Source organism: Giraffa tippelskirchi, chromosome 5 (genome assembly GCF_054371585.1).
Source record: "Giraffa tippelskirchi isolate mGirTip1 chromosome 5, T2T-mGirTip1v1.2.pri, whole genome shotgun sequence".
Taxonomy (NCBI): domain Eukaryota; kingdom Metazoa; phylum Chordata; class Mammalia; order Artiodactyla; family Giraffidae; genus Giraffa; species Giraffa tippelskirchi.
The window spans coordinates 130,626,794-130,653,892 of NC_137279.1; the positions used below are offsets into that span (position 1 = coordinate 130,626,794).

Below are 27,099 nucleotides of genomic sequence, written 5' to 3' on the forward strand. Positions count from 1 at the left end.
TTCACCTGACCTCTGCTATCAAGCATCCACAGATGTTTCTCAAAGCCCAGGCATCTGTCCCTTGAGAGTGGCCAGATGAAGCTGCTTCTCTGGATGCTGCATAAACAGCAGTTGAGATGGGGAGAGTTAGGGGCATGTGAAACTATGGGTTGGTAGGGCAGCTTAGGGGCCATGACATAAGCCTCTCTCCACCTCCCTCCTTCTCTACCGAACCAGTGTTATTCTCTGTTATGAGCTGAAGAAAACCCCAGCTGTCCACCTGCCTGCTCCCTGCACAGACCCCTCCACTGAACCATTCACCCTCAGTGCCTCCCATCAGTGTCACCTTCTTTACTGTTACCCACTTTGTGTGAGTCATTTTAATCTTTCCTATGAGATTATAAGCTCTGAGAGGATGTATAACCCTTAGGAAGCTGAATTCATAGTAAGAAACATAGAATCTTGACACTGAAAGAGAGCTCATGAAATTCAATTTCCCGCTTAGGCTGTGCTTACTTTTACAATCTTCCATAAAGATAATTATGCAGCTCCTGCCTGAATACAGCCTGTTGTGAAAAGCCCATTTCTTCATGAATTGCTCAATTAAAAAAAAATTCACAGAATTGAAATGTGGCCTTTTCAGTCTTATCACTGGATAGCCAAGAAGATGGAAATAATGATAAATAACTAGTATTTTTAAGTGCTTACTATATGCTCGTCTCTGTCCTAAATTGTGTGTGTAGTTTATTTTGTTTGATCTTCACAACAATCCTATAATTAACCTCTTTAGAGATAGAGAGGAGTCAAGTAAATTGTTCAAGGTCACACAGCTAGAAAGTGCAACAGCCAAAATTCAGGGCAGACAATCTGAATGTAGAGAACATACTGTCTGAATATATTAGGTTGGTACAAACATAATTGCAGTTTCAGAGTGTGAATTTTAAATCATTATAACTAGGTTCAAACATATCTATTAATCAAAATAAGAACCATTACAATCAATACATGTTTGCCAATGGCCAATGAGAAATAAGTTTGTTTATTCCTGTAGTGTAAAACTCCATGCCTTGGGATTTGATGAACTCTTAGAAAGCATTTTCTGCTGGTTGTGGATGCATTTTCTCTGCAAAAAGTTGAGATTTTTGAAGAAGTGGTAGTCAGTTGGTCAGGAGAATATGGTGAATGAGGCAAAACTTTGTAGCCCAATTCACTCAACTTAGAAGTGTTGGTTGTGCAACATGCAGTCGGGTGTTGTCATGAAGAATTGGGCCCTTTCTCTTGATGAATGCTGGCTGCAGGCATTGCAGTTTTTGGTGGATCTCATCAATTTCCTGAGTTTACTTCTCAGATGTAATGGTTTTGCCAGGATTCAGAAGCTGTAGTGGATCAGACCGACAGGAGCCCACTAAACAGTGACCATGACCTTTTTTTCATGTAAATTTGGCTTTAGGAAGCGCTTTGGAACCTCTTATCAGTCCAGCCACTGAGCTGGTCATCACCGGTTGTCTGGTTGTTGTATAAAATCCACTTTGCATCATGTCGCAATCTGATCGGAAAATGGTTTGTCATTGTTGCATGAGATAAGAGAAGACGATGCTTCAAAACAATCTTTTTTTTTTTTTTTTTGGTCAGCTCACAAGGCACCTATGTATCGAGCTTTTTCACCTTTCCAATTTGCTTCAAATGCCAAATGATTGTAGAATGGTCAATGCTGAGTTCTTCGGCAGCTTCTTGTGTAGTTGTAAGAGGGTCAGCTTTGATGATGCTCTCAGTAGGTGGTTGTCAGCTTCCGATGGCTGGCCACTGTGTGCTCATCTTTAAGGCTCTCATCTCTTTTGTAAAACTTCTTGAACCATCACTGTACTGTACATTCATTACCAGCTCCTGGGCCAAATGTGTTGATGTTGCAAGTTGTCTTTGCTGCTTTGTGACCCATTTTGAACTCGAATAAGAAAATCGCTTGGATTTGGTTTTTGTTTAACATCATTTCCATAGTCTAAAATAAATATAAAATACATAGCAAGTAATAAATCATTAGCAAAAAAAGGAGAAATGCACATTAAAATTGTGTATAACATAACCACATTTATTTAAGAATATATTCCAACATCAAACAGCAAAGTTCAACAGTGTAAAACCGCAATTACTTTTGCACCAACCTAATAGAATGGATTCATCCTGGAAAACCAGTATGCTCTATCCATTGTTTGTTTGCATGAGCAAAGTCAAGGCCTCCTCAAAGGAAATTGTGTACCAGGGAAATTCCTTCTTAAACAAACAGGCTCTGCTGCAGTTCAACCTGGTCTCATGTATTGGATTAACCAGACTCCTCCTTGAATGTGGTAGTGTGAGTTGATGGATTTGGAATTCCTATGACACTTAATGACAGTTTTCATGTTTATAGTCAAAAGTGGAGTGGGGGTGTTCAAAAATCCTTCATCTAATATCTTTCTTTTCAAAAAATCAGTGTTGAATTGGTCCTACACAGAGATGAACTTCCAGTTTGCTGCTACCCAGACCACAAATCTAATGACTTCCCATCCAACTTGGAATCAATCCCAACTCCTTACCATGGCTTAGTGGGCCCTATGTGAGTCAGCTGTAGCTCTAGGTTCATTGGCCCAGACACATTCCTAACATTTGTGGGACCTAGGCAAGAGGTAAAAATTGAGGACCACATTCCGTATTTCTAAATATTAAAAATTTTAATCAAGCTAATAAACTATTAAACAAAATATATTATATTCTCCCATTTTAGCAAACATACCTTTCTAATGACAAAGGCAAAAAAAATGTGTGAAGCTGTGGTTTATGATTTATATAACTGAAGTTCTATAAGATATTAGACATCTGAATTTAATTATCATTGTGTATATCTGGGTGTTTAAGAAAGACAAAATTAAAAGATTAAGATTTTTATGTTTTCAAAAGTTTTCTTCTAAAATAGTCAGATTATCTATTAGGTTAAAAGGCAAATACAAACTGTAATTAATGACTATCAAAGTTTTGAATGAAATTAGTAAAGTTGAAATTTTATTTAATTTTTAAAGCTATTTTTACTTAATTTTTGAAAATTAAATACCATTCAATATTTTATAATTGTAAAATATGCAAAACTCTGGATCTAGTTGTCTCAGTATCATGCTTCACACCTGTCAACATCTGAGCCTACACGTCTACAAATTTAGGAGAAACATGTATTGAATAATATTGAGGGATGTTCCCAGTGTCCATACATAACCTGCAAATACCACCCGAATTTGTGCACACTGCAAGAGCCAGGAAATGGCATGGGAAGAGAAACAAGGAAATGGATACTTTGTGCTATGGAGAACAACCTTCATTATGCAAGCATCAACTGTGTTCATGTTTTCTGAGAAAAAGGATTTAAAAGTTAATTGATTTGTCTTTTTTGTAAGCCAAAGTGTTTCCATGTCTCAAAACCCTCACTCACTGTAGTCTGACTAAGGCTATGTCAGCTCAGCAAAACTCAAACCTTTGCAGTTGGACACAGTTGCCTTTTGTTTTGAGGACATAGAGCCAAAGATATGGAGAAACAATTGTCTGGAACCTGGGTAGAGCAAATAATGAGGGCAGCTGTTTAAAATTACAGGTTGTGCTGTTGTAACCAGAGCAGATCACCAGCTTCTGTGTGATGGACGCATCCACATAGTTGCCATTTCTGGGGATATGTGTGCATGTGTGTGATATGTAAGGCTTTCTGAAACAGAGGCTGAGGACGGGGTCGGGGGGATGGGGGCCCTCTTGCCTGGTATAAGATAGGTATTGCACTGGCCTTGTGTGTGTGTGTGCTCAGTCGCTTTCAATTCTTTGTGGCCCCATGGACTGTAGCCCACCAGGCTACACTGTCCATGGACTTTTCCAGGCAAGAATATTGGAGTAGGGTGTCTTTTCCTACTTCAGGTGATATTCCTGACCCAGGAGTTGAACCCAAATCTCTGGGGTTTCCTGCGTTAAAAGGCAGATTTTTTACCACTAGCACTGCCTGGGAAGTCCTTGCTGATTTTCAGCCACGCCCAGCATTATCCTGCCTCAGGGCCTTTGTACTTCATCATGGAATCTCTGCCCCTAGAACTTTGCATTGCTTGCTTCCTCACTTCATTTAGATCTCTGCTCAAATGTCAGCCCTCTGAGAGGCCACTCTGGCCACTCTATCTAAAATAGCATGCTTGCTCCATCACTGTCACCCTCTCTGCATTGCATTTCTTTGTGGCTCTTATTAATAATTGAAATTAGGTCATACATTTGTCTTTCTTACCAGGATATAAGTTATCTGAAGAGGGGAGCCCTGTCTCCAGTGCCTGTCTTGGCTGCTCAGTAATATTTGTATGAGTGAAGGAAGGAAAGAATTTGGAATAAAATCTTTTTATCACAAGGAAGCGATGATTCCACTTTACTTTGAGGTTTGGGGTAAGACTGTCCCTTGCCCTCCAGGATTGCTTGGGTTCCTAGGTAACAGCTGGGGCCAGGATCACTTCTTTCCCCCTGCAGGCTCCCCAAAGCTTTGACTTCCCCTTCAATATAATGAAGAACAAAGCAAGTGTGACACTGATCAAATTAGCAATACTTCTCTTATCCCTACCTGGGAAGCTGTGGTGCTGCCTGTCAATTATAACAGTGCTTTTTCTATGGCAGAAAAGAACAAGGGACACAATATTAACAGAGGCCAAGATAATCTGCCTTCAACTAATACCAATTAACACTTTCCTAGTGACAAGACTAGCAGTGAAGTGGTGGTTTTTATATTCTAGGGAACAGATACACGGGGTTTCATTTTCTATCTCTGGAAAAGAGAGTCGAACTAGACACTACACACGCAAGGCCTTGGCAGAAGGTTCTTTGCTTAGGAGTTCAAACTGTAAGTTTCTGATCATTTTGTTGAAAAACACAGAGAAAATGTAAGAAAGAAAAGAAGCTAGAACCCTGCCTTTGAAAAGCATGTGAAATTTTATTATAGAAATGCTCAAAGAAGTGAGAGTTAAAGTCTATTTCCATATTGTAGCAACTGTCTCCAGTTGACTCTTTTCCTTTCTATTCCAGATTTTCACATCTTTGTGTGTCTTGGGACCCCTGGAGACATTGCCTGGAACTTGGCCAGAGGTAACTAGACTATCAAGTCTCCCTGCATGGCCACTTGATGAAATCTAATACCCATTCATTAAAAATAAACAAAATGAAAAACCTCTCTAAATAAGAGAAATAAACAGAAACTTTCTTAACTTGATCAAGAACCTCTACCAAAAAGCCCTACAGTTAACATTATGCTTGTGGTAAAAGACTCAATGCTTTCCCTGTAAAACTGGTAACAAGAGGAGAATGACCACTCTCATATGTAGTACTGGAATTTCTGGCTAGGACAGTAAAGCAAGATAAGGAAATGAAAGATACATATCAGAAAGGAAGAACCATCCCTATTTTCAGATGACATGACTGTTTTAATAGAAAAATCCCAAGGAATATATGTAAAAACCTATAGAACCACAAAGTGAATTCAGCAAGGTTATAAAGATATCAGATAAACATACAAAAGTCAACTGCATTTCAATATACCAGCAATTAATGTGTAGACACTGAAATTAAAAATATCATTTAGAGTCACTCAAAATATTAAATACTTAGATAGAAATCTAAAACAAATGTGTAGAACATGTGTGATGAAAACTATAAAACACTGTTGGAAGACATCAAAGAAGGTCCAAGTAGTACATGGAGAGACATATATTCATGAATTGAAAAATCCAACATAGTAATGATGCCAGGTATCCCCAAGTCAATAAGCAGGTTTAACGCAATATTTTCCCTAGATATAGGCAATATTATTCTAAAATACACATGGAAAGAAAAATAAATTAAAATAGGTAAAAATATTTTTGAAAATGAAAAGTGGGGGAAGTCAGCTTCCATGATTTCAAGAATATTATGTAACTGCAGTAATCAAGACTGGATAGTTTTGAAAGGATTAGACACAGAGATCAATGGGTATAGAATAAAGAAACCAGAAATATCTCCACACTAATATGCCTAACTGATTTTTGACAGAAGTGCAAAAGCAATTTGATGGAAGAAAATAGCTTTTTCAACAGTAGTGCAGGAGCTGCTGGATATCCACAGGCAAAAAAGTGAACCTCAACTTCAGTCTCACACTTTATACAAAAACTAATTCAAAATGGATCACAGACTTAAATAAAATGCTAAAATATAAAACTTTTAAGAAAGAAAATAGAAAATCTTTAGGATCTAAGGCTAGGCAAAGAAAGAGAGAAAAAGAAAGAAAGTGAAGTCGCTTAGTCGTATCCGACTCTTTGTGACCCCATGGACTGTAGCCTACCAGGCTCCTCCGTCCATGGAATCTTCCAGGCAAGAGTACGGGAGTGGGTTGCCATTTCCTTCTCCAGGGGATCTTCCTGACCCAGGGATCGAATCTGGGTGTCCCACATTGCAGGCAGACGCTTTATGATCTGAGCCACCAGGGGATCTAAGGCTAGGCAAAGAGTTCATATATTTGATACCAAAAGCACAGTCCATAAAGAAACAATCAGTAAATTTTATTTCATCAAAATTAAAAATTTTTGTCCTGTGAGCAACCCTTCAAAGAAGATGAGAAAACAAGTTCCACAGTGGGGTAAAATGTTTGTAAACCACATTAGCTGACAAAGAAACATTGTCTTGAATAAATAGGCCTCTCAAAACTTAATAGTAAAAAAAAGATGCAATTAGAGAATGGACAAAAGACATGCACAGACAGTTCACTGAAGAGGACATACAGATGGCAAATAAGCACATGAAAAGATGTTAAACATCACAAGTCATTTGGGAAATGCAAATTAAAACCATAATGAGATATCACTACACACCTGTCCAAATGGTTACAATAACAAATAATGACAACACCAAATGCTGGTGAGATAGAATGGAAGAAACTGGATCACTCCTACATTCATTACTTGTGAGCATATAGAATGGTACATCCACACTGAAAAAGTGTTTGGCCTTTTATTAGAAAGCTAAATGTATAACTAGTGTATGACTTCAACTTGGCGGTTATACTCGTGGTCATTTATTCAAGAAAATGGAAACGTGTTCATGCAGAAACCTGTTTGTGAATGTTCAAATTAACTTAATTTGTAATAGCCCCAAACTGGAAATGATCCAAGTGTTCTTCAATGCTGCTGCTGCTGCTAAGTCACTTCAGTTGTGTCCGAGTCTGTGCGACCCCATAGACGACAGCCCACCAGGCTCCCCCATCCCTAGGATTCTCCAGGCAAGAACAATGGAGTGGGTTGCCATTTCCTTCTCCAGTGCATGAAAGTGAAAAGGGAAAGTGAAGTCGCTCAGTCGTGTCCGACTCTTCGCGACCCCATGGACTGCAGCCTGCCAGGCTCCTCTGTCCATGGGATTTTCCAGGCAAGAGTATTGGAGTGGGTTGCCATTGCCTTCTCCGGTTCTTCAGTGAGTGAATGGTTAAACAAATTATGATATATTGATATCATGGAATCCTACTCAGCAATAAAAAGAAAGGAAACATTGATACAGCAACAACCTGGATGAATCTCAAGGGAATTATGCTGAGTGGAAAAAGTCAATTCCAAAAGGTTATATACTACATGATTTCATTTATATAACATTCTTGAAATTATAAATTATAGAAATGGAGAACAGATAAGTGTTTGCCAGATGTTAAGAATGGGTAGGGGTAGGAGAAGAGTGAGTTTGACATTAAAAGGTAAATACAGGGATCTTTGTGATGATAGAAATGTTGTACTTTTTGACTATATCAATGTCAATATCCTTACTGTGCTATCGTACTATAGTTTTTCAATATGTTACTACTGAGGAATCATGGCCTTTCTCTATCATGTCTTACAACTGCATGTAAATCTATCTCAAAATAAAGAGAGTAATTTGAGAAAAGCAGCAGATGTAACATTAAATGTCTGAGAATAATCAAAAGTAATAAAAAGAAAAGCAGTGATGTTTTACTAGAGATTAAATCATACTGTAGAGACCTTTCAATTGAAGCAATATGATATCAAAATAAAAGACCAATGAAATAGAATGGAGATTCAAGAAATAGATCTTAGTAACTATGGGAAGTTGACATATGCCAAAGGTGATGTTTCAACTTCAGGGGAAAAAATAACTGATTTAATAAAAATACTGGCATAACTTGCTTTCCATCTAGAAGAAAACTAAAATTATACTCTTATCTCTCATCACATGTAAAAATAAATCCCAATTATGTTACAAATTTAAATAGAAAATAAAAGGCAGAAAATTTTTAGAAGACAAATTAAGAGAAGATAAGGGTAAGCAGTATCTTTTGAAGCGAGTCTTAATTTTTACTCTGTTTCCCCAAAGACTAATATTTGTACTTAAATATTCACACATGACTTATGAGCCTGGAAAGAAATATGGAAGACTATATGATAAAGTGTTAATGTTGGTTCCTAGGTCTGGGGTAAGGAGAAGTATGGGGTCAGGAGAAATGGAAAGGACAGGTAAATAAACAGAAAGATTGAAGACAAGGGGAAAGGTATTGAGAACTTCTTTAAAGGGCATGTATAATATGAACTCATTTGTATAAAATTTTATATGTAAGTATCTATCTGAGCCTAAAACATGTATGAAATCATAGTCACAGAAACATTAATAATGAATATCTCAGAATGGTAGAACTTAAATAATCATTTTATTTTACTTTTGTCCTTATCATTTTCTGAATTGTTTATCTTTGTAACAATAAGAATTCCTCATTTATATATACATAAGAATCAGTAACCCTATATTTTAATTTGGGGGTAAACCAATACATGCTTTTATGTGTATTTTTGTGTCATGCAAGAGAATTTCCCTGGGAGACACCAGGAGACAGACTCTCTGCTTTGGAGACACTCTGAGTGACTTAAACAACAGGCACGTATTTTCTCATATTTCTGGAGGCCAGAAGTTCAAGATCAAAGCATCAGCAGGGTTGGTTCCTTTTGATAGCAAATGAGGGAAGGGTCTGTCCTAGGCCCCACACCTCAGCTTGTGCTGGACATTTTCTCTTCTTTGTTGCTTTACATCCTCTTTCCTCTATATGTACCTGATGTCCTCTTACAAGGACCTTAGGCATATTAAATCAGGGCTCACCCCAATGACCTCATTTTAGCTTAATCACCTCCATAAAGACTCTATCTATAAATGTTGTCACATTCTGAATAACGGGGTTAGAACTTCAATGTGAATTTTTTGAGGGGGGACACGGTTCAGCTTGCTACACTCTTTAAACCTAGATGTGATGATGGCTCCTTGGTTTGCTGGCTCCCTGGAGGGCTCCATCATCTCTTGTTGGCTCCCTGAATGTTTCCCGCTCCTCCTTAGAGTCCGTTCATCAAATTCCCTTCAGGGATCCTTTCAGTATGCTGTCTTTTACCTGCAGGAGTTGTGACTGGCATTACATCCAAGTGGCAATATTGAGTAGACACTGAGATATTTGAAACTATAATTCAGAGGAGAGGCCCAGGATAACTCCAAGCCTTCACACCTGTTCATTTGATTATTCACTGGTACCATTTTGCAGATTCTGTGATGGAGGGAAAGGAAGGTAGTGCCGAGGGCACTTTAGAGTTGCCTGGGAGGGAATGATTTTTAGGAGGCTAAGATATTAAACAGTGGAGAAGTAATAGAGATAGCAATTTTAAGATATCTGTATCAAATAGCCCCTTGGGGCTTCTCAGGTGGTACGAGTGGTAAAGAATCTGCCTGTTAGCACAGGAGACACAAGAGAAGTGGATTCCATCCCTGGGTCGGAAGATACCCTGGAGAGGAAATGGCAACCCATTACAGTATTCTTGACTAGGAAATTATATGGACAGAGGAGCCTGGTGGGCTACAGTCCATGGGGCTGCAAAGAGTCAGACTTGTCTGAGCAACTGAGCAAGCACATGTATTAAATAGAAGGACTTTTAATAGAAGTTGCATTATGACCAAGCAAATTATTCTATAGCATAACTCTATGTGTGTTTAGAGAAAAGAAGAGAGGGATCAGGGGAAGGGAGAATTGAGGATATATGAACAGGACACAGAGACAATTCTGGAATTAGGCATGTATCCGTAATAGAGCAAAGCAATAAGTAGCTCAGGGGAGAGAAACTGGCTTTTGAGAGGAGAACTCTGCCTCTATTCGGAGGGAAGATGAGTAAAGGTTTGCAAGGTAATAGAGCCAAGAAGAAATGGAGGCGACTTTGTTTCTCAACATCTTTAATTTTACCTCATTTCACCTCTCAGTTGAAATCACAGTTGCTATGAAAAAGTGCTTTTATGTTCCTGATTGGTTGGTTTCTTATTACAATTTCCTAGAAATTCTAAATACCTAATGTATTACTTTTATGTGCAGAATCTGCCCAGCATTGCTATGCATCTATCATGCAAGATAAGTTACCAGTGAATCTCCACACACGAATATTAGCACAGTTCTTATTCTTTATGTCACAATAAATGTTGAAAATATCCCCTAGTTGCTTATAGATGTCATTTACAGTTCTTATCTTATTTGTTAAGGTACACACAAATTTGTGGCCATTTTAAATATAGATGAACAGGGACTTTGGGCTTACCCTATATGTTAATTTGGAAAAGTAATCTAGAAAAAGATTTTCACGCTAAAGAAGTGCCCTTCATTTTAGTTTCCACAATGGAACTGTTAGGATACATTATGTTAGTAGTTCAAAAGCAATACTATATGATGAAGTGGATGTGCTAAATACGCCTGGCTTTAAATACATTTTCATCCTGGAAAGATTTGGAGATCCTCTGGACTAATTCACTTCATTTTATAGATGAAAGCACTGCCGCCCAGAGAGCAAAATGTCTGGGGTCCAAGTCTCACAGCTAGCTGAGGGACTAGAATCCAGAACTCCTACTCCATGGGCAGGCTTTGTGTTCCCAACTGGACTTCCTCCCTCTGAAGTCAAAACAATCATGTTTTGAAAGCATTTGATTGTCTTCTAGGTTTGACCTGCCGTGACAAAAGAATTTTTTTAAACTATACTGTTTAATAGGATAGTTGCCACACTATTTATAAATAGCCAAGACCTGGAAGCAACCTAAACATCCATCAACAGATGAATGGATAAAGATGTGATACTATGGAATATTACTCAGCCATAAAAAAGAACAAAATAATGCCATTTGAAGTAACATGGATGAACTTAGAGATTATCATACCAAGTGAAGTAAGCCAGACAGAAAAAGTCAAATATCATGTACCACTTATATGTGGAACCTAAAGAAAAGATACAAATGAACCTATATATAAAACAGAAATAGACCCCTAGACATAGAAAGCAAGCTTGTGGTTACAAAAGAAGAAATGAGGTGGGGAGAGGAATAAATTAGGAATTTGGGATTAACAGATACACACTACTATATGTAAGACAAACAAGATCCTGCTGTAGAGCACAGGGAAATATACTCACTATTTTATAATAAACTATAAGGGAAAAGACTCTGAAAAGGGATATATGTATGTATATATATACATGGGCATATATATATGTGTGTGTGTGTGTGTGTGTATGTGTATGACCAAATCACCTTGCTGTACACCTAAAACTAACACAACATTGTAAATCAACTATACTTCAATTTAAAAAAACGGCATTCAACAAAGTAACTTCAAAATGAGAGTGAAGCCCAGTCTCCTGTGGCCAGATCTAGATGCTCTAGAACAGGCTCTAGTTCCCACTTGAGCAGTATGTATTAATAGCTCACAAATGTAAGTATAATTCCCTCCTAGTCAATGACCTACTTGATCAGCAAATGAGGAGGAAGCAATTCCCAGGAATGGTAAGTGAGCAGAGCTGTGGCCTCTGGCTGAAGCCAATCAACCCTAGTGACTGAGTCTAAGAAGAGATCACTTATTCATTCAACAATTCAACAAACATTTGTTTAATGTCCCCTATGTACTAGAAACTGGACTAGGCATTGGGGGCAGAGCAGAGGACCAATCCATTTGGCCACTCTGGGACAGGGAATAAAAATCTGTGTAGGAATCAAGGACATATGTGTGACAGCCCACATATGCATAGGCCCACACTCATCTCACACGCTAACAAAGTAATGCTCAAAATTCTCCAAGCCAGGCTTCAACAGTATGTGAACCATGAACTTCCAGATGTTCAAACTGGATTTAGAAAAGGCAGAGGAACCAGAGATCAAATTGCCAACATCCATTGGATCATCAAAAAAGCAAGAGAATACCAGAAAAACATCTACTTCTGCTTTCTTGGCTATGCCAAAGCCTTTGACTGTGTGGATCACAGTGAACTGTGGAAAATTCTTCAAGAGATGGGAATACCAGACCACCTTACCTGTCCCCTGAGAAATATGTATGCAGGTCAAGAAGCAACAGTTAGAATTGGACATGGAAAAATAGACTGGTTCCAAACTGGGAAAGGAGTATGCCAAGGCTGTGTATTGTCACCCTGTTTGTTTAACTTATATGCACAGTACATCATGCAAAATGATGGGCTAGATGAAGCGCAAACTGGAATCAAGATTGCCAGGAGAAATATCAATAACCTTAGATATGCAGATGACACCACCCTTATGGCAGAAAGAGAAGAAGAACTAAAGGGCCTCTTGATGAAAGTGAAAGAGGAGAGTGAAAAAGCTGGCTTAAGGCTCAACATTCAAAAAACGAAGATCTTGGCATCTGGTCCCATCACTTCATGGCAAACAGATGGGGAAGCAATGGAAATGGTGAGAGACTTTATTTGGGGTTGGCTCCAAAATCACTATAGATGGTGACTGGAGCCATGAAATTAAAAGATGCTTGCTTCTTGAAAGAAAGGCTGTGACCAACCTAGACAGTGTATTAGAAAGCAGACACATTACTTTGCTGACAAAGGTCCGTCTAGTCAAGGCTATGGTTTTTCCAGTGGTCATGTATGGATGTGAGAGTTGGACTATAAAGAAAGCTGAGTGCTGGAGAATTGATGTTTTTGAACTGTGGTGTTGGAGAAGTGTGTTGGAGAAGACTCTTGAGAGTCCCTTGGACTCAAGGAGATCCTACCAGTCCATCCTAAAGGAGATCAGCTCTGAATATTCATTGGAAGGACTGACGCTGAAACTGAAGCTCCAACACTTTGGCCACCTGATGTGAAGAGCTGACTCATTAGAAAAGACCCTGATGCTGGGAAAGATTTAAGTCAGGAGGAGAAAGGGAAAACAGAGGATGAGATGGTTGGATAGCATCACCAATTCAATGGACATGAATTTGAGCAAGCTCTGGGAGTTAGTGATAGACAGGGAAGCCTGGCATGCTGCAGTCCATGGGGTTGCAAAGAGTCAGACACAACTGAGTGACTGAACTGACTTATGAAGGCCACCTACCATATGCAGAAGGCCCAGCATGGATGAAAGACAGATACCAGAGCAGGCTTCAAATAACATTGTTTATTCAATACTCCTTGTTTCAGATTATACTTGCCAGGATCTCACTTTCAGAGAATCAAAAAAATACCATAAAGGATTTATTTCACATCAATTCCTCAGCTCCAATCCATACCTGAAGCTCTCCTCTCTGACCCTATATCCCTCCCTACTGACATTATGTCTATTAACACTTTCAACCATACCTTCTTCTGTAAGAATTTTGTGTGTTTTGATTAGTTAGGATGATTTTGCAGTAGTGCTGAGGAAAGGTCTTTTTTTAAAAAAAAACTGTAATTGATGCTGTTTTCTACATGCCAGCACAGAGCTACTTGGTTTATACATTGCATTGAAAAGTAGGTATGCTTTTCCATTTCATAAATGAGGAAACAGAGAAATTAAGCAGTTTGTCTAGAGTACTACAGGCTTTATGGTGACAGACTCAGGACCCTGGTCCCAAAGTGCATGCTCTTCCTTCTGCACCAAGCCACCCAGGATCCTGGGAATCAACCCTGGAGGGCCTTTCCTGAGGAGGCTACACTGCTGGGGAAGTGGTAGCAGGAAGGTCTAAATGCTCTGCAATTACCAGCTGCCCAATGATGAGCAGTGGAGACAGTGTCAAGTCAGGGCGTTGTGTCCTTTTATCTTAAAACCTATTAAAGTTGCTAATTTTTTGGTAGGCATTGTTTGAGGTTCCAATTAATACTAGGACAGGGTTAAGAATAACTTCCATTTATTTATATCTTCCTATGTACCAGGAATGGTTCCAAGCACTTTATATGAAGTAATTCATTTAATTCTCACAGTGGGCCTCTGAGATAGGTCTTTTGATTACCCTGCTAGATGAGAACATGGAGGTACAGAGGCTAGGTCACTCACCCTAAGTTATATGGCCAGGAAGTGATAGGAGCCAGGATTCAAACCTGGTAGAATGTTTCAGAGTTCTTAACCAATACCACGTCCACACTTCATCAAGGAAATAATGGAGTAGAATAGATATCCAAGGAAAGAGAGAAATGCAATGTAGTGTGGTGAGGCATAGGCATACACGAGGCACTGCATAGGTTAGAGGAGAGCTGAGCCTAGGAAGAAAACACCATGACTTGCCCAGTGAAGAAGGCAGAGAATGAATTATTGACAAGAGAAAATGGCTTGTTCAAAGACCAGAGACAAGATAGCAAGGTATCCCCTGATGATTCGTGTGGCTGGAGACGGGGTGGCTCTTGGGAGGGTGGAAAAGGAGACAAGGGGGATGCAGGCTGATGTTAAAGGCACTGGAATAGTCCACTGAGGAAAGTGACCCTCCACAGAGAAGCACTGTAAGGGGTTAAGCAGGGAAGTGACACGACTGCATTTGTGTGTGGAGTTTTGTGGAGGGGGCAACACTGGAGGTGCTGAGATGGGTTAGAAGGCCATCACATGCATCCAAGTGAGGTAAGAAGAAGGCTTGAACCAAAGCAATGTCCCACCCTGTCGGTGAACAGAAGGAGGTGGGCTTGGGAGAATCTCAGGAATGTAAACTTAGCAAGGCTTGGGAGACCAGTTATAGGTGATGTGAGGGATTAGGAAGAGCCTGGGGTTGACTCACTTTCTGGAGAATTGGTGGATGCTGACATGGTTCACCAAGCAGAGAACTGACCACAAGAGCAATACCACCAGCCAGGAGATGCTGAATGTGCCATTCTGAGTGTTCTAAGCACTTGATGCATATTAATTGCTTTATCTCTAGTAAGAGTCTAGTAAGGGCTTCCCAGATGGCTCAGTGGTAAATAAGCTGCCTGCCAATGCAGGAGACATGGGTTCTATCCCTGGGTTAGACACAACTTAGCAACTAAACAACAACAACAAGAGCCCTGTGGGGAAGGCACTATATTATCCACATTTCATAGGTGAAGAGAGGGAGGCATGGGGTTAAGTAATTTGCCCGTTTGCAGCTATTGATTGGTAGCGTCAGGATCTGAACTCAGACAGCCTGGCAGCAGATTCTGTGTGGTTGATCACCACACTATGCTCCAAGTAAGACAGTGAGCTCAACTTTAGGCATCTCAAACTTGAGATCCCTGCAGAAACATCAAATGACAATTTCCAGCAGGAAGTCAGGCACATGGGCCTGAGCTTAGGGTGAAGATCCAAATTCTTCCTCCAGTTCAAACTAGATACAGTGCAAAGGGATCTTCTGCAGTTGGACAGCCAGCAGCAGACACTCCTGGTATGGTCATTTTTGGGGCTTATGGACTCATTATCCTAACTATATTCAGACACATGAACTTTGTGAATAGATTTTTAGCTGTATGCTTAATGATGTGGGCTTGAAACTTTGGTAAACACTGCTAGAAACCACTGGGCATCAATTTAAGGGAGAGATTGTGGTTACAAAAATGACTCATCACCTTAGATTCTTTCTGGAATAAGGTGGTGGAATGATTAAATAGATAAAATACAGCTAGGACTCTCGCTATATCACATGATTCTGGGTACAGTGAAGAGATAAGCCCTGATATGGAAAAAGGCTGACAGAATTAGTGGGGAAAAACTAGCCTCAAGGTGTAGGAAATAACCAAATTAAATGGGCTGCTTGCAGGCACAAGTCTACTGTGGGCTAATTTGTTTCCTGCAAAAAGGAAAAAAAAAAACCCTCAACTCATTTTTGTCTTCTTAAATTTTAAACAGGCACTGTGTAATTGCACTCCCCTTATCTTAAGATTGTTGCTGAAGCAAAGGGGATGGAGGGGAGAAAAAGAGAGAGCAGAAGATGGTGGGTGAGTGGGGGCAGAAAGAGAAAGAGAGAGGGGGAGGGCGGGAGATGGCAAGAGAAAGAGACAGGGAGAGAGAAGAGGAAGTGCTTTGGGCTCCATCTCCATCTCATTGCTTATCAGGGATGCTAATAACATCCCACCTGCCAGGACAACCAGGAGATGGGTATGTTTCATCTGAGCATCTTCTCTTTGAAATATCAGTGCTTGCTCTTTTTCTGAGGAAAATTTCAACTTCAGTTTTCTTTCATCTGTGACTCTGCATGAGAAGCTATAGTTTAACGGCACTTAGTGGACCAATTGATTAAACACTGACCTCATTTAGTGACTCAACCCAGACAGGATATAGAGAAAGTATGAAGCCTGTTTTGCCAGGCTACATATTCATGTTTTCCCCATCCCTGTGGGACATTTGCTCATCCATCATATATTTGCAAAAGGTTTATTATGTGCCAGGCTCTGCCTTAGATGATGGGAACAGCAAAGGAAAAAGCTTACAAACCCTTGAGGAGGAAAGGCCTACAGACCATGGTGCTGTTTGGTAACTGCTGCTAGGGGAGAAATGTGGGTGTGCCATTGATAGACATATAATGAGCGTGAAACCAAGGCTTGGTATCAGGTGTCAGGGCAAGCTTCCTGCAGGCAGTGGGGATAACTGAGCAGAGATCCGAAGGCTAAACTGCAGCTAGTCAGATTGAGAGGGCAAGAGGAAAGGTGCAGGGCTCCAGGCTGTGGGAACAGCATGTGCAAAAGTCCTGAGGCCAGAAAAGAGAAGGCACATGGGACCGGGTGTAGTTTAGCATGGCTAACGAGCATGAAGAGTGGGCAAGGAAGAAAGAGACAAGTTGGTAAGAAAGGAAAGCCTGCAGAGAGGTAAGCAGAAGGGTTTTGGACAGCAAACCCTATTATAAACCTAAGGAGTTTGGCTCTTACCCTGATTACAATATGAGCCATTAAAATGTTTTGAACAGGTGATGACGGCACGATCTGACTTATAGTGTACAAATGCTGTAGTGGCTGAAGTATGGTAATGACTTGAAGATGCAGAATTGGAGAGGAAACATTGGGATGTTGCGGTAGCAATACAGATGGGAGAAGATGCTAGCCTGAGCTTATACAACGGTTTGGTGATGGGTTGGTTTGGGAGGAGTTAGAAAGAGGGTGAAACCAGGGGTCAAGGAGGTAGCTGTGATCTAGTGAGACTGTGAAGAGAGTTCCCTGGGAAGGGGCCTGCAGGTTTCACTTGCTCTATTTGCTACTTCTAGACTTAACAAGTCTTGGAAGAAAAGACTATATAACATATTTATGTTTCCCATTTCCTCACTCCATGCAGCCGTTAATCCATTCAGCAAATTCATTATATATAATCTATGCCCTCGAGGGGCTTACAGACAATTACATAAACAATTAGAAAACCACAGCAGGTTACATCAGCATATTAGGGTAAGAGGATGGAAAATGTAAAAGTTTTGTATACTCAAAAACCTACTTTGGCTTCTTCCTCTCATTCAGAAGGAAAACCCAACCCCTTCGGCACTTATTGGAATTCATATAAGTATGACAGAATCACAACAAATGCCATGCTAATGACCATAATGAGGCCTACACCCACGTTCCCCACTCTTTTCTAAAAACCTTGACAATTTGTCCTTTAGAAACATCAAACTTAGCATTTCTAAAAACAACTGAAGAATCTTCCTTCTGTGTTCCCTGTCTTGGTGAATGGTGTCACCATCCACTAATCATTCAAGCCCCAAACTTGAAAGGTCACTATTATTTTTCCTGCTCCCTCATTGCACATGATGATGATGATGATGATGATTTAGTCGCTAAGTCTTATCCGACTCTTGCGACCCCATGGACTGTAGCCTGCCAGGCTCCTCTGTCCATGGGATTCTCTAGGCAAGAATACTGGAGTGGGTTGCCATTTCCTTCTCCAGGGGATCTTCCCAACCCAGGGATCAAACCCAGGTCTCCTATATTGTAGGCAGATTCTTTACCCACTGAGCTACATTGCACATGCCCCTTTCCAATTCAGCTGATTAGGGAGACTTGTCAAGTCAATATCCAAAATGTATCAGTATCCCCATTGCCCTGGTTCAGACTGGCACAATTTCTTCTTTGGCTAATCCTCAGTCCCATGATAGTCTCTTGAATGTCACTTTATTTTTTTTTTTTTACATTCTCATCAGAGTACTGCTTCTATAAGTCAGATGATGTCATGACTTAAAAACTTCTGAGGATTCTTCATATCCCAAGGATGAGATCAAAACTCCTTGTCAAAGCCTTTTCCAATCAGGTCTCACATTATATTTTTAGCCTTTCTCCCCCACTAGATTCTTAGCTCCATCAGGGCAGAAATGAGACCTTATTCATCTTTGCTGAAATATCAGAGCTATAAATGGGACACCCTGCCACCTACTGTATACATCTATTTGCTTTCAAGTTGCTATAGGCAACTTGATTGTGGCAGAAGGAACTATGGCTTTGCTGGCCTTCAGTAACATCCTTCTCCCCATCATCAACCCCAGAATTGTATCAAACATCCAGGTGTTGAGCTGTTGATGGATTATGTGTAGAACAGGAGAAAAATGCACTCATATCCTGGGCAGTTATAAATAAGGCTTGAAAACAAGAATGAGTTTATAAAACTCATTTGTTTTATAAATGAGTCATCAGTTTATAAAACTGATTTGTTTTCAGTATGCAAAGATTGAAGGCTGTATCATTTCTAGCATGGAAATTGTCTCTAACGGAGCTTTAATTGTCCACTGGGCAAGAAAAGGAAATTGGATATGGCCCTCAAAAGCGGGGACTCGAATTCACCTACCTTTAGTGGAGTCCTTCTGAGACTCTTGAAGGAAGCACACACACACAGAGAATGGTGATAACAGAATTTTGAAGGTTGAAGAAAATTTGTGTGTATGTGTGTATATTAGTCGCTTCAATCGTCCCATTCTTTGCGACTCCATGGACTGTAGCCTGCCAGGCTCCTCTGTCCATGAGATTTCCCAGGCAAGAATACTGGAGTGGGTTGCCATTTTCTTCTCCAAAGGGATCTTTCTGACCCAGGGATTGAACCCAGGTCTCATGCATTGTAGGCAGATTCTTTACCATCTGAGCCTGTGCGCCTGTGTAGATGGAGAAAGGATCAATGAGAGAAGTACCAAATTTTAGTATCGTTTTTCTCCAATTGTAAGAGAGATTGGTGTTCATTTTAGATATCTTGGAAAATAAGTTTGAAGAAGAAAAAAACAATAGCAATTACAACATCAGAAATAATAACTGTTGATATATTGGGTTATTAACTTCCAGTCTTTTTGTATGTTTATGTAAATACTATAACTAACTGTTAAAGACAACAATTTCTGTCATCATATAGATGTGGTTTGAATCCCAGTTCTGCCAGTTACTACCTTCTTGGTCTTAGAAAGCTATTTCCACTGTCTAAGCTTCAATATTAAAAGCAAACATAATAGTAACACTGTGTAACCCATGGGTTTGTTTTGAAGAAAGAACATAAGTCAAGTGCTTGGTATGGTGCCTAGAACACAAAATAAATGTATAATAAATATTGGTAGTAGTTTTTGTCAAACAAAATGGATATTACTTGCTCTAGCAAAATAGATTTTATACTGTCTGTATGTGTGTAGTTTTGTATCATGCCTTTTCTAACACTTTCTAATTCTTTCAAACTATTCTGTCATCTGATTGTATGGGAATTTATTTTATCATCCTAGAAATTTAGGATGTGGCTAGAAATTTAGTTTGTTTTCAGTTTTTTAAACTACTGTTAATAATATTGCAATGAATATTCTTTAACTTAGTCTCTACCATATCATGATTATTTTCTCAGAATGAATTGTTGGAAGTAGAATTGCTGGGTCAAAGGGCATGGATATTTGGAGATTCTTGATATCTCATTCCAAATTGTCCCCAAGATAAACTGAATCAATTCATCCTCTCTGGCCTGGTATGAGATGTCTCATTTCTCACTATCACATATACACATGTGTATACAGGGCTTCCCTGATGGCTCAAGTGGTAAAAAATCTGCCTGCATTTCAGGAGAAGCAGGAGACATGAGTTCTGTCCCAGGGTTGGGAAGACCCCCTGGAAGAGGAAATGGTAACTCACTCCAGTATTCTTGCTTGGGAAATCCCGTGGACAGAGGAACATGTGGACTACAGTCCATAGGATTGGAAAGAGAGTTGGACATGACTGAGCACATGATGGATAGATAGATGGATTTATATACATATACAATTAAATCGTGATAATTTAGTAGGCCAGCCCCCAAATTTTAATATTTAAGTATTACAGTATCATTTGAAGTCAGATTTGTCTGGGAAATTTAATATTAACATTGGTGATTGCATGGATAAGAAGTGCCCCTTGTATAAAAATAGTGTGATAAAGAAACTGATATTACCCTGCAGAAGATAAGACCAAATGCAGAAACTTCATTGCTCTTTTCAAGGATATTAGAGGTCTCTGAGAAAGAACTGTTTCTCATGCTGTGTGTGTTTTAACTAAACGAGAGAGGCTCGGCTTCACTGACAATGGAAGAGACTGCTTTTGAATACAAGGACAGCACAGCAACTTTCAGAAAGATGAGCCACTCAGAAAGCTCCTGAGAGAGGTGATAGATCCGGAAGCTTTTAAGAGCAGTCTGGTCACCTTCTTTCTCGGGTGCTAAAGATCAAGAGCCCTGAAGGAAAGGAGCACCCACCTGATCACTGTGGTCTCTTCCCATCTGTGATTCTGTAGTTATTTTCATGGGGTGTTGATTTTGTGATATTTTTGGAATGGGAAAGAGATGATTTTATTCCAATGCACATATCAGGTGACATTTTTGACCAGACGAATTAAGCTCCATTTAGAACCATCTCTCCCTTTACAAGTTCAGACACATGCAATGCAGTCTTGCCATCAGCCATCTTATTTGAAGCAGGTTAATAGCTAGCAGTGATGACCAGAGTCTTTTAAAAATAAAATTTTCTCCTTGTGTTCTTTTCATGCTTGGGCAGTGTTTTATCGAAAGGGGTATTCACTGTTTAAAAAAATCTGTTTAATGACAGAGTATATAATGAAGAAATAAATAAGTGCAAAAATGTTGGATTTTTTTTTTATTACTGACCAGTCTACCCTAGCTCTTCCCCCTGGATTCTTTCGCACAAAGAACACATTGTTATTGGAGCCATTACGGAGCTCCTGTGCTTTGCCAGACTCTGCGGGGCTCGAGGGAAATGGCTATAGATTGCAGCAGGAAAGTCCATCACACAGATCACATGTGACCCCACTGTTTCCAGGAAAGAATGCACTGGAACACTTCAGCTGAATAGACAGATTTTCCAAATGTTTTAAATCAGTTTTGAGACAAAAAGTGGAAGATGCTAAGAAATGGATTTGGCCTATACATGTTTGACCATGCGGTGCCCATTTCTCTGGAATGCAGACATTAGGGGCTTTCATGTGGATGGAGGACCTTAAGGGGAAAAAAATAACCCCAGCCCACCACAACAATTAAGCAGCAATTGAAGAAAAGCAAGGCAAGAAAAGATGGCCCTATGTTAGTGCAATAGCTCAGGGGCTTTTCATTTTGGGGCATAAAGACAGAACAGAGAATGTTGTTTTCTTTTTAAAGCTCTTTTAAAAATGGTAACTGCATCCTGCTCTTGTAGATGTATTACTTATGACATCCCAGTTTTCATCCGTTCATGATTTTACATTAGAGTTAAATCTCTGCAGCTTGAATCTCACGGCTGAGTTAGCCAGAGCCCATAAAATATTGAAACCTTTAGAGCAGCAGCCAGCCAGGTTGAGAGAAGTTCATGTCCAAAGCTGAGCTTTAGATTCTGAGACATCCCAATTGGAGTGTAGTACAGAAAAAAGCACTGATAAAATTTTCATAAAAATGAGCTAAGGATATTGCTAGCATGCTTCCCAGCATCTATATGAAAACTTAATCTGAGCTAATGGAAAGGATATGAAAGCCTTTCTCAATTCAAACACGGTCGATGCATGATTCATAAATTATTGTCAGAGAAGTGATTCAGCTCCCAGATTTATTCTCTTTTGGGTAGAAGCAACCAAAGGAAAACTGGGTCTTTTTGACCTTTAATGCCAGCAAATTTTACAGTAGAGCTGTCAATATAACCAAGTAAACTGGTCATTTCTCCAAACATCTACAAAATACCCTCATATACCCAGTGCGAGCTAATATTAACTTGGCTCACTAGGTTACTGACAGTACAATCGGAGCAGCAGATACCAAACAGCTGAGCTTATCTGACTACACAGGACTGAATGGAATCTCTGTGTGGCCCTGTCCAGCAGCCACAGTAGTTTGGGTAAAATGTTGCTTTCAGGTGTTCCCTCACTTTCATGCCCTTTGGGTGGTCGCAATGTACTCACATAACTTGTAAAAATTACTATTATCATTATTATTATTAGCAGCTCAATTTTATAGGCAGAGAAAAGGAGCTCAGGTTTGTGGATCATTAAAGCAATAGTGTTATATTTACATTATAGACATTGTTCAGATTAGTGTGAAATACGTTTAAGTGCAGTAAGATGGAAACTTATAACATTTGTGCATGTTGAGAAGTTTGTTAGAACTGTCCTTTTAATCTTAAATTTCTCCATCCATCAGATAGGTTTGAGCCCTTAAAAAATGCTAAGCATAAAAGAATCTTAAAGATTATTTAGTCTAGTCCTTCTCCCCTTTAGAGCTTTAATCTTTTCTATAAAGGCTTGGAGTGGTCATGGAGTGGTCAATCAGCTTGGATTGTACAGGCTTCTTGAGAACCCTGCCCTCAGTGAGTGGTGTCTTCCTTTTAGCCAGTCACTCCAGTTAGAATCCTTGAATCAGTTTTGATTCCTTGTCTCTCGAACAGTTTCACTCAGGATTATCATGTCTGCAAGTTCTGCCTACCAGTGTTTCTCAAAACAGTTCTGACTCCTCTCCTGTGTTCCCACAGCCTCTGTTCAGGCTTAATTCTCTCTCACTAGCGTTGTTTAAAATATCCTCCAAGTTTCCCTACATATGATCTTTTTTTCCTCCAATTTTCCCCACATCCTAACACAATAGTGTTCTTTTAAGACAAAGCTGATTCCATTACACATGTGTTTTTAAAAGTCTTTTAAGGACCCTCATTTATTTCAGAATTAATTCTGATCTCATCAGTAGGCTGTTCAAAGCCCTTGCAATATAACTCTGATATACCTTACCCTGGCTCATCTGCACCCAATCATGCTCTAGTCTGGAGTAGTAGACCCACTTTTGGCAAATAACAAACTTATGCCCAACTTGAGATCAACTGGGAATTTTGGGGTACAGGACACAGATTTAAGTATGTTTTGTGAAGGGTGAGTCTAATGCACAGCTATGGTTGGAATTACTGCTCTTGGATGAGTGGGCCACTTCCTCTTCTCTTAAACCCATGAACTTTGATGGCTCTGTGCCTTTGTCCAACATGTTACCATGGCCTGAAATCCCAGTCCCCTCATCTGAGGCTAGGACGAAGGCAAATAATTGTTATTTAGAATAGCGTTTTCACAGTGGTTGGGACTTTAAAAATCTAAAGAGGTTTCTTTGGAAGGCAGACAATGGAGGAAACATTCAGTAAACATCACACCATATTCTGGGGACTGTTTTATGACCTGGAGATAAAGAAAAAATGTTTGGACCATAGAATGTAAGCTCCATGAGAGTAAGACTCTTGTCTGTCTTGTTCCATGTTGTAACTGTAGCTGATAGAACAGTCCCCAGGATATAGCAGGTGCTCAGAAAATATTTGCTAACAGAATGAATATGCTTGTGAAATGCCTTTGAGATATCTGAGCAATGCTTTCCCAGAATCGTTGGCTATGCTATCAGCTCAGTCTAGCCCTCCAGTTTCTAAGATACTTTTAGAATTCTGAATCTGTTGTTTAAAGTGTAAGTGGTCTCTCAGGCTTCTGTTACTTGCAACCAGTAGGGCAGAGGCGGTGCCTATTTTTATTTACATGAGTATGATGTGTGACCCGAAGAAAGAAATGGCAACCCACCCCGGTATTCTTGCCTGGGAAACCCTATGGATAGAGGAGCCTAGTGGGCTACAGTCCACAGGGTTGCAAAGAGTGGGACAACAACTGAGTAACTAAACAACAACAAAAATGATGTGTGAAGGTGCCTTCATTGCTCCCAGATCCATCAGTCAATTATGAAGTACATTCTGTGTGCCCAGTGACACGCAAAGTATTATTAAAAGTAAGAATTCAAGGTCAGCGTAAGAGCCAGTCCTCTCCTCAAAGATCTTGTAATCTAGTTGAAGGCTAAATCATTATAGAGTAAAATAATGGGGAGATGGAAGGCAGTCTGTTGATAAGTTGATAAAAATAGTTACATGAGGTATGGCTAGAAATTTAATAATAAAGATAGATATCCCTCTGCTGATATATGAAAAGCCAGACTACTTCTCATATTTCTCATTGAGTGTAAGTGGTCAAAGGGCAAGCACAATTTAATTTGTGAGGCCAAAAGCTCCACTCAGATATTATGTTAAAATCTGTCCTTTCTTCTGTCTCTGCTGTGGTGGAGTCTTCTAGTGGTCCTGTGTGAGATACTGCTCTGAAAGAGGCCTGATGATCATATATTCCAGGGTTTGTTAAGAGATATTTATGTAGTCAAGTTTTGTGGATGTTGTGGACTCAGGTTTAGAGTAGTTGCCATCTGTATCTTCAAATTTAAGATCTATGAAGTAATCCTTTAAGACAAGAAGAAAATATAAGTAATTAGGTCAACGTGAAGCCTTCCTTGCTGCGTCCCCTGCAGCCTCTGATGGAGGAGAGCTTGTACTGACCACCTCCCTCCACACCAGCCCCTTTCCTGAGCCTCTTATGGCACACCCAGGAGGCCTTGAGGGTGGGAAGGGCTCGGGGGCTATTGCCAGTGTCAGGGAGAGTAGCCAAGCTATAGCAGTAAAACCAGGACAATCTTATAAGTCACCTCTGATTTTGAGAGCTGTTTCTCTCCTTAAGGGATTGTCTTACATGCCAAGATGTATAGGACACACGCGGTAGAAGTCGAGGGATGTAGAATAAGAACCAGTATGTTATTTAAATCACGCCTAGGGGAAGCAAGAAGATTCTTCTAATTAGCTTTTCAAAATCACTGTGATCACAAGACTAGGATCAGAAAAACAGGTTGAGGTATCCTTGTATACCTGTGTTCGGAACATTTCAAAACACTTACTGTAATTGTGCAACATCAATAGAGCTGCTATTTGAAGAGCCGGTAGAGAGAAAATTCTAGTGTGTGGTTAAATGTTGGTCTTTGTGCTAGAAGATTAAAGAGAACAATCTCTTGTTTATGTCCCTTTTCCATATAGGGCATATAATTGTATTAGCAGCATTTCTGAACTCCTTAAAAGCTATACCTTCTTTCAGTTGATTTTTTTTTTTAACCCCCAAAATCAGATTCTCACCTGAAAAAAAAATCTAAGTAAAAGCCCTGGGAAGCAGGGATGTTTTCTTGCTTACGGACTCCTTCCACTGTAGCAGAATCTGAGGCTATTTGGTCTCAGGGTGTCTGTCACCTATAGACTCAGATTTTACAAGCACTGACCTCATTTGCTTCCTTTGTTTTTAATTGTCCAAGCAGCAGTGAAAAAGGAGGCGAAGAATACCATTACTGCTCGCCAAGTTAACATACATAAATGGCACTGTTATATGGGGAGGCTGTAATAAGTCATGTGACAGAGAGCAAAGGCAGCCCAGCGTGCAAAGGGAGCAATTTTCTGCCCCGCAAACAGCACTTCAGGTGCTGTCGTTCATCTTTCTGTGACTTGCTCTGTCAAAGTCTGCCCAGAGCAGAGGTGTTCAGGGACCCAACAGGCCGTAAGTGTCCAGCTGAAAAACCTAGGAGATATCCCCAGGCCCTAGGAGTTCACTTTTTCAGTTGCACTGATTTACTTCAGAATGCTCCTTCAGGGAATTTCTGCCTTCCATGGCTTTACTTTCCCATTTCCTTTCTTGTCATCTTTAAAAATCCATTAAAGATCATGCAGGCAGTTTCTGCAGGCTCCAATTTCTGAGAGTTTCTGTCGCGTAATAAAATGCACCCTTTCAGGAGGCTGTATTCTTCTTCGTGCTCTCAGGGTCTGGAGGCTATTAAGACTTTTAATTAGAGGTGGTGATCATAGATCAAGAAAGGCAAAGATGGCTGAAATTCTCAGGGAAGGCAATATTTCTCCATCCAGGGATCTAAAATGGCCTCTTGGCTCACAGAGCCAGGATAGAAACCTAACTATGGATTATCAAAAAGGAAACAAAATTAAAATATACTCCCTCCCCCCACCCCCACCAATTTCCCCCTAATTATTCATTTCAAAGGCCTCCAGTTGCCAAGGTTAAGTATTATTTATTGTCAACACCCATTGAAGGCTGCTTTAGGAAGAAAAATTCAGGTTTTAATTTGTTTACAAATCCAGTTTCCAAGTGTACTCCTTAGCCAGCAAAGCCCAGATAGCTTCTGCAATCTTGTCCATATTTTCTTTCCTCCCACTGAGTCTTCTGTCTACAGCCTTCCATATAATTCCTTCACTGTATAATATGTATGCAGCATTCCTCACAAATACAGGAAGATTATATTCAAATGCCACCTTACCGATCATATCATATTAATTCAGATTTGTCTATCATTTTGTATGGTTGCTGCTTTGCCTTAGGTATTATAATAACAATACCTCACCTGTCATATCCCACTAGCTCTGACTCACCTAGAAAATTGCTCTAATACTGCTTCGGATCTCACAGACCTTTTTTATTTAAATTTTTTTTTTTTTGTACAAGCTCACCTATTACAGCACAATAATTGAACTTTTATTGGAAGCCTCCACATATATTTTTATTATACACTTGTTCTAGTCCAGCAATTGGTATATGT

At 39.8% G+C, this 27,099-nt stretch overlaps 1 long non-coding RNA gene across 1 annotated transcript in view; it reads right to left on the reverse strand.

Annotated features, from left to right (window-relative positions):
* Positions 1–987: 987 nt before the first annotated feature.
* The window catches only part of LOC145504965 (uncharacterized), a 67,752-nt gene continuing 41,640 nt past the window's right edge, over positions 988–27,099 (reverse strand). Inside the window, exons 3-4 of the long non-coding RNA XR_014052661.1 lie at positions 19,000–19,300; positions 988–1,975 (exon numbers count right to left, since the gene is read on the reverse strand). This is a non-coding gene — a long non-coding RNA (uncharacterized LOC145504965). The remainder of the gene's footprint in view (positions 1,976–18,999; positions 19,301–27,099) is intronic.